The sequence below is a fragment of the Macaca thibetana genome, chromosome 7 (assembly GCF_024542745.1).
Source record: "Macaca thibetana thibetana isolate TM-01 chromosome 7, ASM2454274v1, whole genome shotgun sequence".
Taxonomy (NCBI): domain Eukaryota; kingdom Metazoa; phylum Chordata; class Mammalia; order Primates; family Cercopithecidae; genus Macaca; species Macaca thibetana.
The window spans coordinates 148,786,155-148,800,874 of record NC_065584.1 but is presented as its reverse complement, the minus strand read 5'-3'; the positions used below and the strand labels follow the sequence as shown (position 1 = coordinate 148,800,874).

At 44.8% G+C, this 14,720-nt stretch overlaps 3 protein-coding genes across 8 annotated transcripts in view; 2 read left to right on the top strand and 1 right to left on the bottom strand.

Annotated features, from left to right (window-relative positions):
* Nucleotides 1-416, top strand: part of PCLAF (PCNA clamp associated factor) — an 18,540-nt gene extending 18,124 nt beyond the window's left edge. For both annotated transcript variants that reach the window (XM_050796050.1, XM_050796049.1), the window contains one exon: nt 1-416. This exon is cut by the window's left edge and continues 73 nt beyond it. The gene's annotated coding sequence lies outside the window, so the exon portion shown is untranslated.
* TRIP4 (thyroid hormone receptor interactor 4) overlaps nt 1-6,392 on the bottom strand; it is a 101,598-nt gene extending 95,206 nt beyond the window's left edge. The window contains exon 1 of the mRNA XM_050795950.1: nt 6,389-6,392. The gene's annotated coding sequence lies outside the window, so the exon portion shown is untranslated. The remainder of the gene's footprint in view (nt 1-6,388) is intronic.
* Nucleotides 1-14,720, top strand: part of PPIB (peptidylprolyl isomerase B) — a 445,571-nt gene that overhangs the window by 195,255 nt on the left and 235,596 nt on the right. Inside the window, exon 1 of one of the 5 annotated variants that reach the window (XM_050796032.1) lies at nt 10,551-10,554. The exons of 3 other annotated variants lie outside the window; for them this stretch is intronic. The gene's annotated coding sequence lies outside the window, so the exon portion shown is untranslated. Of the gene's footprint in view, nt 1-10,550; nt 10,555-10,698; nt 10,703-14,720 lie in introns of those variants that run through there. One more of the 5 variants, XM_050796033.1, reaches the window with a different exon arrangement.

Below are 14,720 nucleotides of genomic sequence, written 5' to 3'. Positions count from 1 at the left end.
TCTCCTTGTTTACCCTGGTATTCTAGAATGTAAATTTACATAAATGTGTTTGTTCCAATTAGCTTTGTTGAACAGGCGTTTAATTAAGAAATTTAGGCTTAAATTTAGATGTTCAAAAGTAGTTGTGAAATTTGAGAATTTGTAAGACTAATTATGGTAACTTAGCTTAGTATTCAGTATAATGCATTGTTTGGTTTCTTTTACCAAATTAAGTGTCTTGTTCTTGCTAAAATCTAGTCATTGCATTGTGTTCTAATTACAAGTATGCTGTATTTGAGATTTGCTTAAATTGTTGTACTGCTGCCATTTTTATTGGTGTTTGATTATTGGAATGGTGCCATATTGTCACTCCTTCTATTTGCTTTAAAAAGCAGAGTTAGACTTTTGCACATTAAAAAAATTCAGTATTAATTAAACCTTACTTACTCTACCCTTTTTTTGTCAAGGAGGCCAAAGACGCAATGTCGAAAAACCTTGGGTGGATATCTTCTCTTTAAAAAAATTTAAAGATAATTTGGTCTTGAGGGTTTAAACGGTTGAAAATGCCTCTACACAGCAATAACAAAAAAGATAAAATACTAGGATAGAATCATGGTGGGCACAGTGGCTTCTCAGGAGACTGAGGAGGGAGGTTTGCTTGAGTCCAGGAGTTGGAGACCAACCCAAGCAACATAGAGAAACCCTATCTCTAAAAAAATTTTAAAACAGACTGGGCACAGTGGCTCACACCTGTAATCCCAGCACTTTGGGAGGCCAAGGTAGGTGGATCACCTGAGATAGGAGTTCAAGACCAGCCTAGCCAACATGGTGAAACTCTGTCTCTACTAAAAATGAAAAAATGAGCCAGGCATGGTGGCACATGCCTGTAATCCCAGCTATTCAGGAGGCCGAGGCAGGAGAATCGCTTGAACACGGGAGGCGGAGGTTGCAGTGAGCCAAGATAGTGCCACTGCACTCCAGCCTGAGCAACAGAGTGAGACAATGTCTTAAAAAAAAAAAAAAAAAAGAAAGAAAAAAATATAAACAATAATAAAAAAAATTAGCCTGACATGGTGGCATGCACAGTGGAACCAGATCCTGTCTCTTAAAAAAAAGAATTTTTCCTAGGATATGCATTTGATTCGCTATCATAAAATACAATTTTAAAGTTGGAAGTCAATATAACATGAAAGGCAAATCATTCCATAAACCCATAGGCTTGGCAAAACCCCTCAGAGCTACTATGACATTTTTCAACATAACCAGAGGTATAATTGAAGAAGTAGGTATAATATTCCTCATCACACTTTTTGCAGCAGCCTGTGGTCAAAATTAATCATTTTAGTAGGCATATTTTTCTGAAATATGTTTGTAATAAGTGTATACTTATTTTTACAATATACTATCCATTTGTGTGCTTCCTAAAGTTATATCCTATTTTATTCTTTCCAAATACAAATCAGAGCATTGACCTGATCTTAACACCTTCCAAACTGTTTGAGTCCTGATGATCGTAGATTATATTTTTTGCTTTGTCTTTTAGAGGTGGATATTATTAAACAGAATGTTACTGAATTGGGAGCTGAGTTTCTAAAACCCCAAGTATTTATTCGATAATTAGGTTTATTTTTAAGGAGTAGTTTAAAAAAATCTATTAAAGTCAAGTTTTAATGGGTCTGACAGTTGATTTGCTATTTTTCTTTTCTTTTCTTCTTTTTTTTTTTTTTTTTTCAGATGGAGTCTCGCTCTGTCACCCCACAGGCCAGAGTGCAGTGGCATGATCTCGGCTCACAACAACTTCCGCCTCCCAGGTTCAAGCAATTCTCCTACCTCAGACTCCGGAGTAGCTGGGACTACAGGCGCTGGCCACCATGCCCTGCTAATTTTTGCATTTTTAGTAGAGGCGGGGTTTCACCATGTTGGCCAGGTTGGTCTCTAACTCCCAACTCCTGACCTCAGGTGATCCGCCTGACTGGGCTTCCCAAAGTGCTGGGATTTTTTTTTTTTTGAGACAGAGTCTCGCTCTGTTGCCCAGGCTGGAGTGCAGTGGCGCAATGTTGGCTCACTGCAAGCTCCACCTCCCGGGTTCACACTATTCTCCTGCCTCAGCCTCCTGAGTAGCTGGGATTACAGGTGCCCGCCACCATGCCCAGCTAATTTTTTAAATATTTTTAGAAGAGACGGGGTTTCACCGTGTTAGTCAGGATGGTCTTGATCTGACCTTGTGATCCATCTGCCTCGGCCTCCCGAAATGCTAGGATTACAGGTGTGAGTCACTGCACCTGGCCAAGGTTCAAATTTTTTAGAAACAATTACACGCCTAAATTCAACTTCAGTCTGGGAGCAGTGGCTCATGCTTATATTCCCAGCACTTTGGGAGGCCAAGGCAGGTGAATCACATGAGGTCAGGAGTTTGAGACCAGCCTGGCTAACATGGTGAAACTCCGACTCTACTAAAAATGCAAAAAAAGACTGGGCGTGGTGTCTCACGCCTATAATCCTAGCACTTTGGGAGGCCCAGGCGGGCAGATCACCTGAGATCAGGGGTTCAAGACCAGCCTGGTCAACATGATGAAACCCCATGTCTACTAAAAATACAAAAATTAGCTGGGTGTGATGGCGGGCACCTATAATCCCAGCTACTGGGAGGGTGAGGCAGGAGGATCACTTGAACCTGGGAGGCGGAGGTTACAGTGAGCCCAGATTGCGCCACTGCACTCCAGGGTGGGTGACAGAGTGAGACTCCATCTTAAATAAATAAATAAATAAATAATAAAGATGCAAAAATTAGCTGGGCATGGTGGTTGGTGCCTGTAGTCCCAATTACTTGGGAGGCCGAGGCAGGAGAATCACTTGAACCTGGGAGGTAGAGGTTGTAGTGAGCTGAGATCATGTCACTGCACTCCAGCCTGGGCCACAGAGCAGGACTCCCTCTGAAAAAAAAAATGAATCTTTTCAAGTATATGTTTGATAATGCCTCACTTTGATTAGGCAAATTTATACACAATGTTTCCTTTTCAAAGCATTTTCAAAATGTACCATGGCAACTTAGCTTTTCTAAACAGAAGGGAAGTATAGACCCCTTCTTTTCATTGAAACTGAATTAAAAAGTAAAATCTGGCCGGGCACGGTGGCTCACGCCTGTAATCCCAGCACTTTGGGAGGCCAAGGCGGGCGGATCACGAGGTCAGGAGATTGAGACCATCCTGGCTAACATGGTGAAACCCCGTCTCTACTAAAAATACAAAAACTTAGCCAGTCGTGGTGGTGGGCACCTGTAGTCCCAGCTACTCGGGAGGCTGAGGCAGGAGAATGGCGTGAACCCGGGAGGCGGAGCTTGCGTGAGTCGAGATCGTGCCACTGTACTCCAGCCTGGGTGACAGAGCGAGACTCTGCCTCGGGGCGGGGGAGAAAAGTAAAATCTACCCATTAAGAAGATAGTTAAACTAAGATAGATTGATTTTGAGGCAGGGTGAGGCAGGGTCTTACTCTATTGCCCAGGCCAGAGTGCAGTGGTGTGATCTCAGCTCACTGCAGCCTCAACCTCCCTTGCTCAAATAATCCTCCCGCGTCAGCCTCCTGAGTAGCTGGGACTAAGGCATGCGCCACCACGCCCAGCTAATTTTTAATTTTTTTTTAGATATGCGGTCTTGCTCTGTCACAAACTGGTCTTGAACCCCTGGGCTCAAGCGATCCTTCCGCCTCAGCCTCTGAAACTGCTGGGGTTAAAGGTGTGAGCCACCACGCCCAGCCAAAACCAAGGTTTTAATTTGTACCCTTCACAAAGTTAATCTGTTTTTTTTTTTTTTTTTTTTTTGAGATGGAGTTTCGCTCTTGTTGCCCAGGCTGGAGTGCAATAGCACAATCTTGACTCACTGCAACCTCTGCCTCCCGGGTTCAAGCGATTCTTCTGCCTCAGCCTCCTGAGTAGCTGGGATTACAGGCATGTGCCACCATGCCAGGCTAATTTTGTATTTTTAGTAGAGACACGGTTTGTCCATGTTAATCAGGCTGGTCTCGAACTCCTGACCTCAGGTGATCCACGAGCCTCAGCCTCCCAAAGTGTTGGGATTATAGGCGTGAGTCACCGCGCCCAGTTTGTTTTTTTTTCTTTTAATGCATTATTCAAATTTTACTGCTTGTGTTATTCCTGACCAGATAATGATTAAAACTACTCCTGAATTTTTGAATGCTAGAGCATTGTGAGCATCATATGTATTTTGTGTTTCCATAGTTGTACAAAGGAAGAGCAAATACTCAAGAGAAAATTATAAAGAGAGCTCAAACGTATTTATTTATTTATTTATTTTGAGACAGAGTCTGGCTGTGTCGCCCAGGCTGGAGTGCAATGGCGCGATCTCGGCTCACTGCAAGCTCCGCCCCCAGGGTTCACGCCATTCTCCTGCCTCAGCCTCCCGAGTAGCTGGGACTACAGGCGCCTCCACCGCACCTGGCTCATTTTTTTTTTTGTATTTTTAGTAGAGACGGGGTTTCACCGTGGTCTCGATCTCCTGACCTTGTGATCCGCCCACCTCGGCCTCCCAAAGTGCTGGGATTACAGGCGTGAGCCACCACGCCCGGCCGACTTATTTAAAAGATGTCGAATGCTTATTATTTTTTCTCGCTCATCTCTCCAATGAGATTCTATAAAAAGTAGAATTTTGCCTGTGTGCAGTGACTCACACCTGTACTCCCAGCACTTTTGGAGGCTGAGGTGGGAGGATCACTTGAGCTCAGGAGTTTGAGACCAGCCTGGGCATCATAAGCCTCATTTCTACAAATAATAAAAAAAAGCCGGGCATAGTGGCACACATCTCTGGTCCCAGCTACTTTGTAGGCTGAGGTGGGAGAATTGCTTGAGTCCAGGAGGTTGAGGCTGCAGTGAGTCATGATCACATCACTGCACTCTAACCTGCGCTATAGAGGGAGACCCTGTCTCAACAGACAAAAACGTGGAATATAAAGCCTAAACTAAATGCACTTTTCTCATGTGTATACTACTTACAAATTCTACTGTACTTAGAATCTTCAGGCTAACTCACTTTCAGAAAAAAATGTTCAACTGAGCCTTGGTTCAACCATCATTGTTATGATGGTTTCTTTTTTTTTTTTTTTTTTTTTTTTGAGACGGAGTCTCGCTGTGTCGCCCAGGCTGGAGTGCAGTGGCCGGATCTCAGCTCACTGCAAGCTCTGCCTCCCGGGTTTTTACGCCATTCTCCTGCCTCAGCCTCCCGAGTAGCCGGGACTACAGGCGCCCGCCACCTCGCCCGGCTAGTTTTTTGTATTTTTTAGTAGAGACGGGGTTTCACCGTGTTAGCCAGGATGGTCTCGAACTCCTGACCTCGTGATCCGCCCGTCTCGGCCTCCCAAAGTGCTGGGATTACAGGCTTGAGCCACCGCGCCCGGCCATGATGGTTTCTTTTACCTTTGAGAATAGCATATGGAAGTGGGAGAGAGACTACAGGTGTGAGCCTCTGTGCCCGGCCACAACCTTCAATTATTAGGTAGTTGTTATATCTTTAGCCTTCCTAAGGATGTTATGTCTTCAAGCTTTCTAAGCCTTAACATTCAATGGTTTATGTCATATGTATCCTAAGTGACTTTTTCTGAGTCCCTTGTGTAAGAGACTATGTCTTTTATATTGTATATTGCTTAGGCACATAAATGGTAAGTTTGGCTAAATTTCTTCTTATTGACTCCAAACATTCATTAATTGTTAGACTCTAGTTTTGATATTTTATTTATTTTTTATTGTTTGAGACAGAGTCTGGCTCTGTCACCCAGGCTGGAGTTCAGTGGTGTGATTTAGGCTCACTGCAACCTCCACCTCCCAGGTTCTCCTGCCTCAGCCTCCCAAGTAACTGGGATTACAGGCACCCACCACCACAGCCGGCTAAGTTTTTGTATTCTTTTTCTTTTCTAGTAGAGACAGGCTGGTCTGAAACTCCTGACCTTAAGTGATCCACTCACCTTGGCCTCCCAAAGTGTTGGGATTATAGGCATGAGCCACCATGCCTGGCCTAGTTCTGGTATTTTATGTTTGAAGATACCAATGTAACTCTAACAATACTTAAATATTAATAATTGAGTCACAGCATATTGGGTTTCCCCAATATACATTAGATATGTTAAGTTTTAAAATGATTACAAAGGGCAATAAAAAAATGAAGATAGCTCAAGAGAGTGGGAGAAAAGTTTGGAAGTCCCATATTGATCTGTAGGATGAAGGTACTGTACTGACTTAATGAGGGCTATTTGAGATCTAGCCCAGATCTGAGAGCACTGTCTTATAGTTCATATTAAGAATATGGATTCATGGCCGGGTGTGGTAGTTCACACCTGTAATCCCAGCACTTGGAAAAACTGAGGCTTTAGGAGTTCAAGACCAGCCTGGGCAACAAAGTGAGACCCCCCCATCCCTACAAAAAATACAAAAATTAGCCAGGTGTGGTAGTTCACACCTATAATCCCAGCACTTTGGGAGGCTGAGGCAAGTGGATTGCTTGAGGTCAGGAGTTCAAGACCAGCCTGGGCAACTTAGTGAGATCCCATCTCTACAAAAAAATACAAAAATTAGCCGAGTGTGGTGGCGCTCTGCACGCCTGTAGTCCCAGCTATTTGGGAGGGTGAGGTAGAAGGATCGCTTGAGCCAACGAGGTGGAGGCTGCAGTGAGCCAAGATCGTGCCACTCCACTCCAGCCTGGGTGACAGAATGAGACCCTGTCTAAAAAGAAGAAGAAGAAAAAAAAGAGAATATGGATTCCTCACAAAAATCACAAAAGTGTAGTTAAACTCACATACCTAATTTTAGGTGGGGTTTGTACTATCCATCTTTAGAGACCTCAAAGCAATGAGTATGTTGAAATAATAGAATAGAGGACACGTTACAAATTAGGAGTCAAGCCAGTTATTCATATACCTATACAAAAGTGCCAGTTTAAAAAAAGCTGTAGGTCACGAGGTCAGGAGATTGAGACAACGGTGAAACCCTATCTCTACTAAAAAAATACAAAATATTAGCCAGGTGCAGTGGCGGGTGCTTGTAGTCCCAGCTGCTCGGGAGGTTGAGGCAGGAGAATGGCGTGAACTGGGGAGGTGGAGCTTGCAGTGAGCCGAGATTGTGCCACCGTACTCCAGCCTGGGCGACAGAGCTAGACTCCATCTCAAAAAAAAAAAAAAAAAAAAAAAAAAAGCTGTAGGAAGAGAGGATGTGAGGATGTAAACAAATGCTGCTTATAAATCATTTTTCTTCAGGCAGTGGGTAAAATGAGTGATGCATAGGAATTTGAATTTCTACACTGGCTTACACTATCACATTTAATCATAACTATTGATTTTCTCAATAAAACATTTCTTTCTATAGAACACATTTATTATTTACCATAATCATGTTTTAATTTTTTGAAACATCCTAGTCTATCATAGTTTTAGATATGTTATTATTCATGGAGCTCATTTACTATTTCAAGGTTTTTTGATATTTAAACCTGTTTGGCAATTGAAATACCAAGCTCTGTTTTGTCAGGGTAACATGTTTACCACTTTTCACTTTCAGCCAGATTTTTTTTTTTTTTCTTGGAGATGGAGTCTTGCTGTGTCCCACGCTGGAGTGCAATGGCGTGATCTCAGCTCGCTGCAACCTCCGCCTCCTGGTTTCAGGCAATTCTCCTGCCTCAGCCTCCCAAGTAGATGGGATTATAGGCATCCACAACCACACCTGGCTAATTTTTATTTTTTTTTTATTTTTGGTAGGGATGGGGTTTCTCCATGTTGGCCAGGCTGGTCTCAAACTTCTGAACTCATTTGACCCACCCACCTTGGCCTCCCAAAGTGCTGAGGTTACAGGCGTGAGCCACTGCATCCCGCCCAGGTTTTTAAAGGAACAATTAGTGGATGAGCTGAAATTCCATTTGAATTGTGCATGTGTATATGCTCCCATATGTATTCATGTCAATGGCAGAAGTGGAAATGTATTAAACATCCTATAGACTCATTTGAGCTCGAAGTGATTTCCTAAAGGTTTTGCTGAAGTGATTACCTATGGTGAATCAATTTAACCCTGTCTCATGCATACAGGAAACCAATAGACGGTGTTTCATTTAAGTGACCAAAGCTCATTTCCTGTCTGTCCCAGTTAAGGTGGACAACAGTTCAATTTTGGTGACTATAAAGAGGTTATCATGATCAATAGAATTAGAGCCTGCCGTGTCAAGTATATTCACTACCATAGAATAGAAAACAAATTTAGGAGCTACTGTTAAGCATTCTGCTTGTAAGCAGATTTATTTAAGATCGGAAAACCAAATGAAGATTTTTACTCATTTTTCTCTGAATGCCCAACTGCATTTCTCTGAATATTTACCTGCCATAACGATATGGGTTCTTTTCCTTTTTTTATTCTTTATTCTTTTTTTTTTGAAACGGAGTCGCGCTCTGTCGCCCAGGCTGGAGTGCAATGGCACAATCTCGGCTCACTGCAACCTCCGCCTCCTGGGTTCAAGTTATTCTACTGCCTCAGCTTTCCGAGTAGGTGGGATCACAGGCGCCCGCCACCACGCCCAGCTAATTTTTGTATTTTCAGTAGAGACGGGGTTTCACCAGGTTGGCCAGGCTGGTCTCGAACTCCTTACCTCAGGTGATCTGCAGGCCTTGGCCTCCCAAAGTGCTGAGATTACAGGCGTGAACCACCGCGCCAGGCCCCCAGATACCAGTTCTTGTTCTCCAGTATTATTTTGTTGACTTTTACCTCAACCAATTCAAATGTTTTCAAACCCCAAATCACCCAGACACAATAAATGAGGTCTCTTTTCTTATCCATAGTGTCGGTATGAAAGTTTATTTTGAGGATTTTTTTTTTCTTTTTTTTGAGACGGAGTCTAGCTCTGTCGCCAGGCTGGAGTGCAGCAGTGGCGCGATCTTGGCTCGCTGCAACCTCCGCCTCCCGGGTTCCAGCGATTCTCCTGCCTCAGTCTCCCGAGTAGCTGGGACTACAGGCATACCCCACCACACCCGGTTAATTTTTGTATATTTATTTATTTATTTATTTATTTATTTATTTATTTATTATTTTTGGGACGGAGTCTCGCTCTGTCGCCAGGCTGGAGTGCCATTGGAGTGCAATAGCACAATCTTGGCTCACTGCAATCTCCGCCTCCCGGGTTCAAGCAATTCCCCTGCCTCATCCTCCCGTGTAACTGGGACTACAGGCCCGCGCCACCACCCCCAGCCAATTTTTTGTATTTTAGTAGAGACGGGGTTTCACCATGTCGGCCAGGATGGTCTCCATCTCCTGACATCGTGATCCGCCCGCCGGGGCTTCCCAAAGTGTTGGAATTACAGGTGTGAGTCACTGCGCCCGGCCTATTTTGAGTTTTGAGTGGAGGATTAGTCTTCTTCCTTCCCGAACTTGATTATGGGCTCCCTTTAGCCTTTTTGTTTTCTGTTTTGTTTTGTTTTGTTTTCCTTTTCCCGAGGCGCAGTCTCAAGAAGTCCTGAGAACATGTGCCCTACTCTCTGTTTTAAGGATTAAAGTAAGTGTCGAGTTACATTGAATCTTTTTTGCCTCTTCCATTTGGCTAGGTTAATTCCAGACCTTACACAAACACGTGCAGCTCTTACAAAATATAGGTGAAGACAAACATTTTTCTAACCATTCGTCTTCATGGGCTGTCACAGGAGAACTAAGTGCATGAAAAAGCTTTCACAACATTGAAGGAAATTAAAAAAATCTGGTTGAAACACAATTAAAAATCCACAAGAGGGAGATGCTTGCTAAACCGTTAGAAAACAATTCCCTCGAGGCACCTGAGAGAGGAGCCTTACGTACAGCCACTGGGTCAGCCACGGGATTGAGGGTGGGAGGGAGCAGGAGTATATAGAGATGGGGGGCTTGGTGGAGGAGTACAGTTGAAGGGAAAAGCGGGATGGGTTTCGTGCCTCTGGCAGCGAAGCGTGTACTCTGTCTAAGATCTTGGGCAGAAGGTAAGAGCGTGTTGCCAAAGGAGAGCTGAGTGCTCCCGATATATCTCCTGGTAGTCCCAGAAGAAATGGGGGTGGGTTGCTTTGAAGGCACTTCCGCTTAGCAACCCCACGCGGTTGCTAAGGAGGGGGCAGCCGTGGGGATAACCCGGAAGTGATGGTGTCAGTTTATCGCTGCCTGCGCAAGGTTTGTCCTATTAGGCGCGCCAGGGTACGCTGCGGCTCCGGGACGAGGGCGGGGCCACGCTAGTGGTTCCGGTTCGGCCCCAGCCGCCCCTCGGCTCCTAGCCTTCCCCCTCCCCTCCGCCTTCTCCCCTCCCTCCCGCTCCTGGGAAAGAGAGAAACCACCGCTGCGGGTGGGTAGAGAAGCCCTCCGCGCCTCGGGGAGGGGACCGGGCCAGCTTCATTTGCTCCTTGCAGCACTGCTGGATCAGGTACCTGCGCCGACTTCGACGGGGTTCTGTAGGCTGAAGTCTGAGCGTGTGTGTGTGTGTCTGAGGGGATTGGTGGGGGGCCCTTTCCTGGGTGTGGGTGGGGGACGCCGGGATCCCGGGTGGGGCGCAGTCTGGCGTTTGTGTCTGTGGAGGGTTGCGGGGGCGGAATGGAGGGGCTGAGGGACACGGCGGGTGGAGAGTTTCGGTTAGCGGGGTAGAGGTAGGCGGAGGAGGCGCCCCTTCCGAGAAAGCCGACTTCGGCCGTTGTGGACCGGGAGTTTGCCACCTGGAGGGCTTACTCTGAAAGGGGGAGCATCCTCCGGGAGCCAAAAGGAGGGCACAGATCTCGTCAGGGTGGCTGGGGCAATCCCGTGGTTCCATTGCCCTCTTTCCCTACCCACTCCGCTGGGACAGAGCTGGACTTCCAGGGTTGTGGGGGTTCTGAGTCGGCTGGGCACCGCGGGGAGCCGCCCTTGCGGAGCTAGGGCACAAGAGTGGGTAATGAGACCTCCCTCTACCCAACTTCCGTGCGCTTCCCCCACTTCTTCCTTTACTGTTCCCTCGCCCCCACGTCCTACAGGAGCAGTGTCCCCCAAGTGGGCAGGCATCACATTGTAAAAGAGAGTGAAACTGGGTTTGTTGCCCCTAAATTATACTTAAAATGTTTGGAAAGTGCCTGAATGACATATTCAACCAAGTCTCCCAGCTCGATATTAATTCCGGTGTAAATTACCTTAGAAAAGTTGAATTCTGAAAAGCATTTAACAATAGGCTAGTCCAGGTGTAACCTTGTGTAGTAGTTGTACGTGTTTATTTTTTAAAAAGGGACTGAGGAAACCATATAGATGTATTAGAGGTCTAGGCAAGACATGTTGAGGCAAGGCTTTTCCAACCTCTTTCTTACCTGCCAGTAAACCTGCCCTAATTTAAATGAAGTAGAAAGATCCTCTTTATTTTTGTTTCAATCAATGACTGAATGCTAGGTGCTGTGTAGTGATGTCTCAGAATAGATATGTGAATTTTCAGAGAGAAAATGAATATTCTGCTGTTGAGCCTGTGTCTTAATCTTTTAAGGAGATAATTGTGGTCAAGTGGAAGTATTGGCTTTCAGGCAGATAAATCTTGGGTTGAACCTAGACTATGCCAGTTGCTAGTTACTGATCTTGGGCAAGTCATGGAACGAACCTACCAGAGCTTCCGTTTCCTCATAAGTAATATGAGTTAAAATTCTTACCTGTGTTATAAGTAACCACCCATTTTAAACGGAACCACCTTTGAATTACAAGATAAATTATCATCATTAACCATACACAGTCAAGGCAGCCCAGTTTTGTCAAACGAGGTTTGAGATAGGAAGGCAACTGGATAATACTTCAAAAAAACGTATACAATAGGACTTTCAGTGTCTTCTCGAAATTGATCATAAGTAGCATGAAATTCAATTATCAGTAGTTTCTTAAAATTCAAAATAATAAAGTATAATGTGACGCATTTATTGAAACGAGCAAAATATATTTTATAGGTTTTTCTCAGCTACACCATATTGGTGTTTATAGTATAGATTAACACAGAATACATGAAAAAGTAATATATGTAAATCTTAACATTACATGTCTCTTTAAAGAGAATTAAGACTGGGGTGTAAAATAGAAAGTACTTTTTTTGTTTGTTTGTTTGAGAAGCAGTCTTGCTCTGTCACCCAGGCTGGAGTGCAGTGGCGCGATCTCGGCTCACTGCAACCTCAGCCTCCAGGATTCAAGCGATTCTCCTGCCTCAGCTTCCTGAGTAGCTGGGATTACAGGCGCCTGCCACTATGCCGAGCTAATTTTTTTGTATTTTTAGTAGAGACAGGGTTTCACCGTGTTGGTTGATCTTGAACTCCTGACCTTGTAATCCACCCGACTTAGCCTCCTGAAGTGCTGGGATTACAGGTGTGAGCCACTGTGCCCGGCCTACTTGTAATTTTAAGGTGAAAATCATCATCATCATCTTAGGCAGCAGCAGCAGCAGCAGCATCTCTCATTTCAATTAGATTTACACTACTAGAAAAACTTATATAATATTCAGAAAATAAATGAAAATTGAATAAATTTCTGCCTTTAAATCATTCCTTATTACAATATGGAAATAAATCCAAGAAACATGAAGTCTGTTTTTTATTTATTTTTAGTGACAAGGTCTTTCTCTGTCACTTAGGCCAGAATGAGTACACTGGGGCAATTATACTCACTGCAACCTCAAACCCCTGGGCTCAAGTAATCCTCCTGTGTCACCCTTCCAAAGTGTTAAGATTACAGGTGTGAACCACCTCACCCAGCCCATGAAGTCTTTTTCTTTCTTTTTTTTGGAACGGAGTCTCACTCTCACCCAGGCTGGAGTGCGGGGGCATGATTTCGGCTCACTGAAACCTCTACCCCCCGGGTTTAAGCGATTCTTCTGCCTCAACCTCCGGAGTAGCTGGGATTACAGGCACATGCCACCACACCCGGCTAATTTTTTTGTATTTTTAGTAGAGACGGGGTGTTACCGTGTTAGCCAGGATGGTATCGATCTCCTGATCTCATGATCCACCTGCCTCGGCCTCCCAAAGTGCTGGGATTACAGGCATGAGCCACCGTGCCTGGCCGAAGTCTTTATACTCATTTGTTTTGTGGATTTAAAATAATATAGTTATGTGTCATCTATTATATGTCAGATTTTCAGCTAATGTACTTTGCTTTTTGAGGTGACTTATAGTTAGTAATTTTCAAATGTAATTTATACTCCGAGGACAAAAATCAAATAACTTGCTGTAATAATAGATGTTTGTGAGAATACAAAGTTTGTAATTCAGTATGACCTTTTTTGAGAAGTTCATAGGTTTTGTGTACATTTGTGAGAAATTTTCTTTTCTTTTCTTTTCTTTTAGGCAGAGTCTTACTCTGTTGCCCAGGCTGGAGTGCAGTGCCCAGGCTGGAGTGCAGTGGCGCAATCTCTGCTCACTGCAGCCTCCGCCTGCTAGGTTCAAGCAGTTCTCCCACCTCAGCCTTCCAAGTAGCTGGGACTACAGGTGTGCGCCACCATGTCCAGCTAATTTTTGTGTTTTTAGTAGAGAAGGGGTTTCACCATGTTGGCCAGGCAGGTCTCGGACTCCTAACCTCAAGTGATCCGCCAGCTTTGGCTTCCCAAAGTGCTGGAATTACAGGCATGAACCAACACACACAGCCCTGAGGAATTTTCGAGTATATTTCTTCCCCGTATCTCTTTTATAAAGAGTTGAAATTAGGCCGGGCGCGGTGGCTCAAGCCTGTAATCCCAGCACTTTGGGAGGCCGAGGCGGGCGGATCACAAGGTCAGGAGATCGAGACCACAGTGAAACCCCGTCTCTACTAAAAATACAAAAAATTAGCCGGGCGCGGTGGCGGGCGCCTGTAGTCCCAGCTACTCAGGAGGCTGAGGCAGGAGAATGGCGGGAACCCGGGAGGCGGAGCTTGCAGTGAGCCGAGATCGCGCCACTGCACTCCAGCCTGGGCAACAGCGTGAGACTCCGTCTCAAAAAAAAAAAAAAAAAAAAAAAAGAGAAATCCCATCTCTACTAAAAATAAAAAATTAGTCAGGCGTGATGGCGCATGCCTGTAATCCCAGCTACTCGAGAGGCTGAGGCAAGAGAATCACTTGAACCCGGGAGGCGGAGGTTGCGGTGAGCCGAGATTGCGCCGTTCACTCCATCCTGGGCAAGAGCAAAACTCCATCTCAAAAAAAAAGAAAAAAGAAGAGTTGAAATTATGTTTTGTGATAGTTACAGAGTTTTGGTAAGGTTATTCAGCTTTCTAACTGGCTCTTCTGAGAGTGTAAGATCTGTATATATCTAAGTTTTTTGCTGTGTTTTATTTTTTATTTTTATTTTTTATTTTTTTTGAGATGGAGTCTTGCTCTGTCACCCATGCTGGAGTGCAGTGGCACTATCTTGGCTTACTGCAACCTCCACCTCCTGGGTTTAAGCAATTCTACTGCCTCAGCCTCCTGAGTAAGCTGGAACTACAGGCATGTGCCACCACGCTGGCTAATTTTTGTACTTTTAGTAGAGATGGTGTTCACCATGTTGGCCTTGCTGCTCTCGAACTCGTGACCTCAGGTGATCCACCCACCTCGGCCTCCCAAGGTGCTGGGATTACAGGTGTGAACTACTGTGCCCGGCCTGCTGTGTTTTCTTGTATCATTTTTTATCATCCTTTAAATCTTTTTTTTTTTTTTTTTTTTGAGGCGGAGTCTTCACTCTGTCGCCCAGGCTGGAGTGCAGTGGCACCATCTCGGCTCACTGCAAGCTCTGCCTCCCGGGTTCGCGCCATT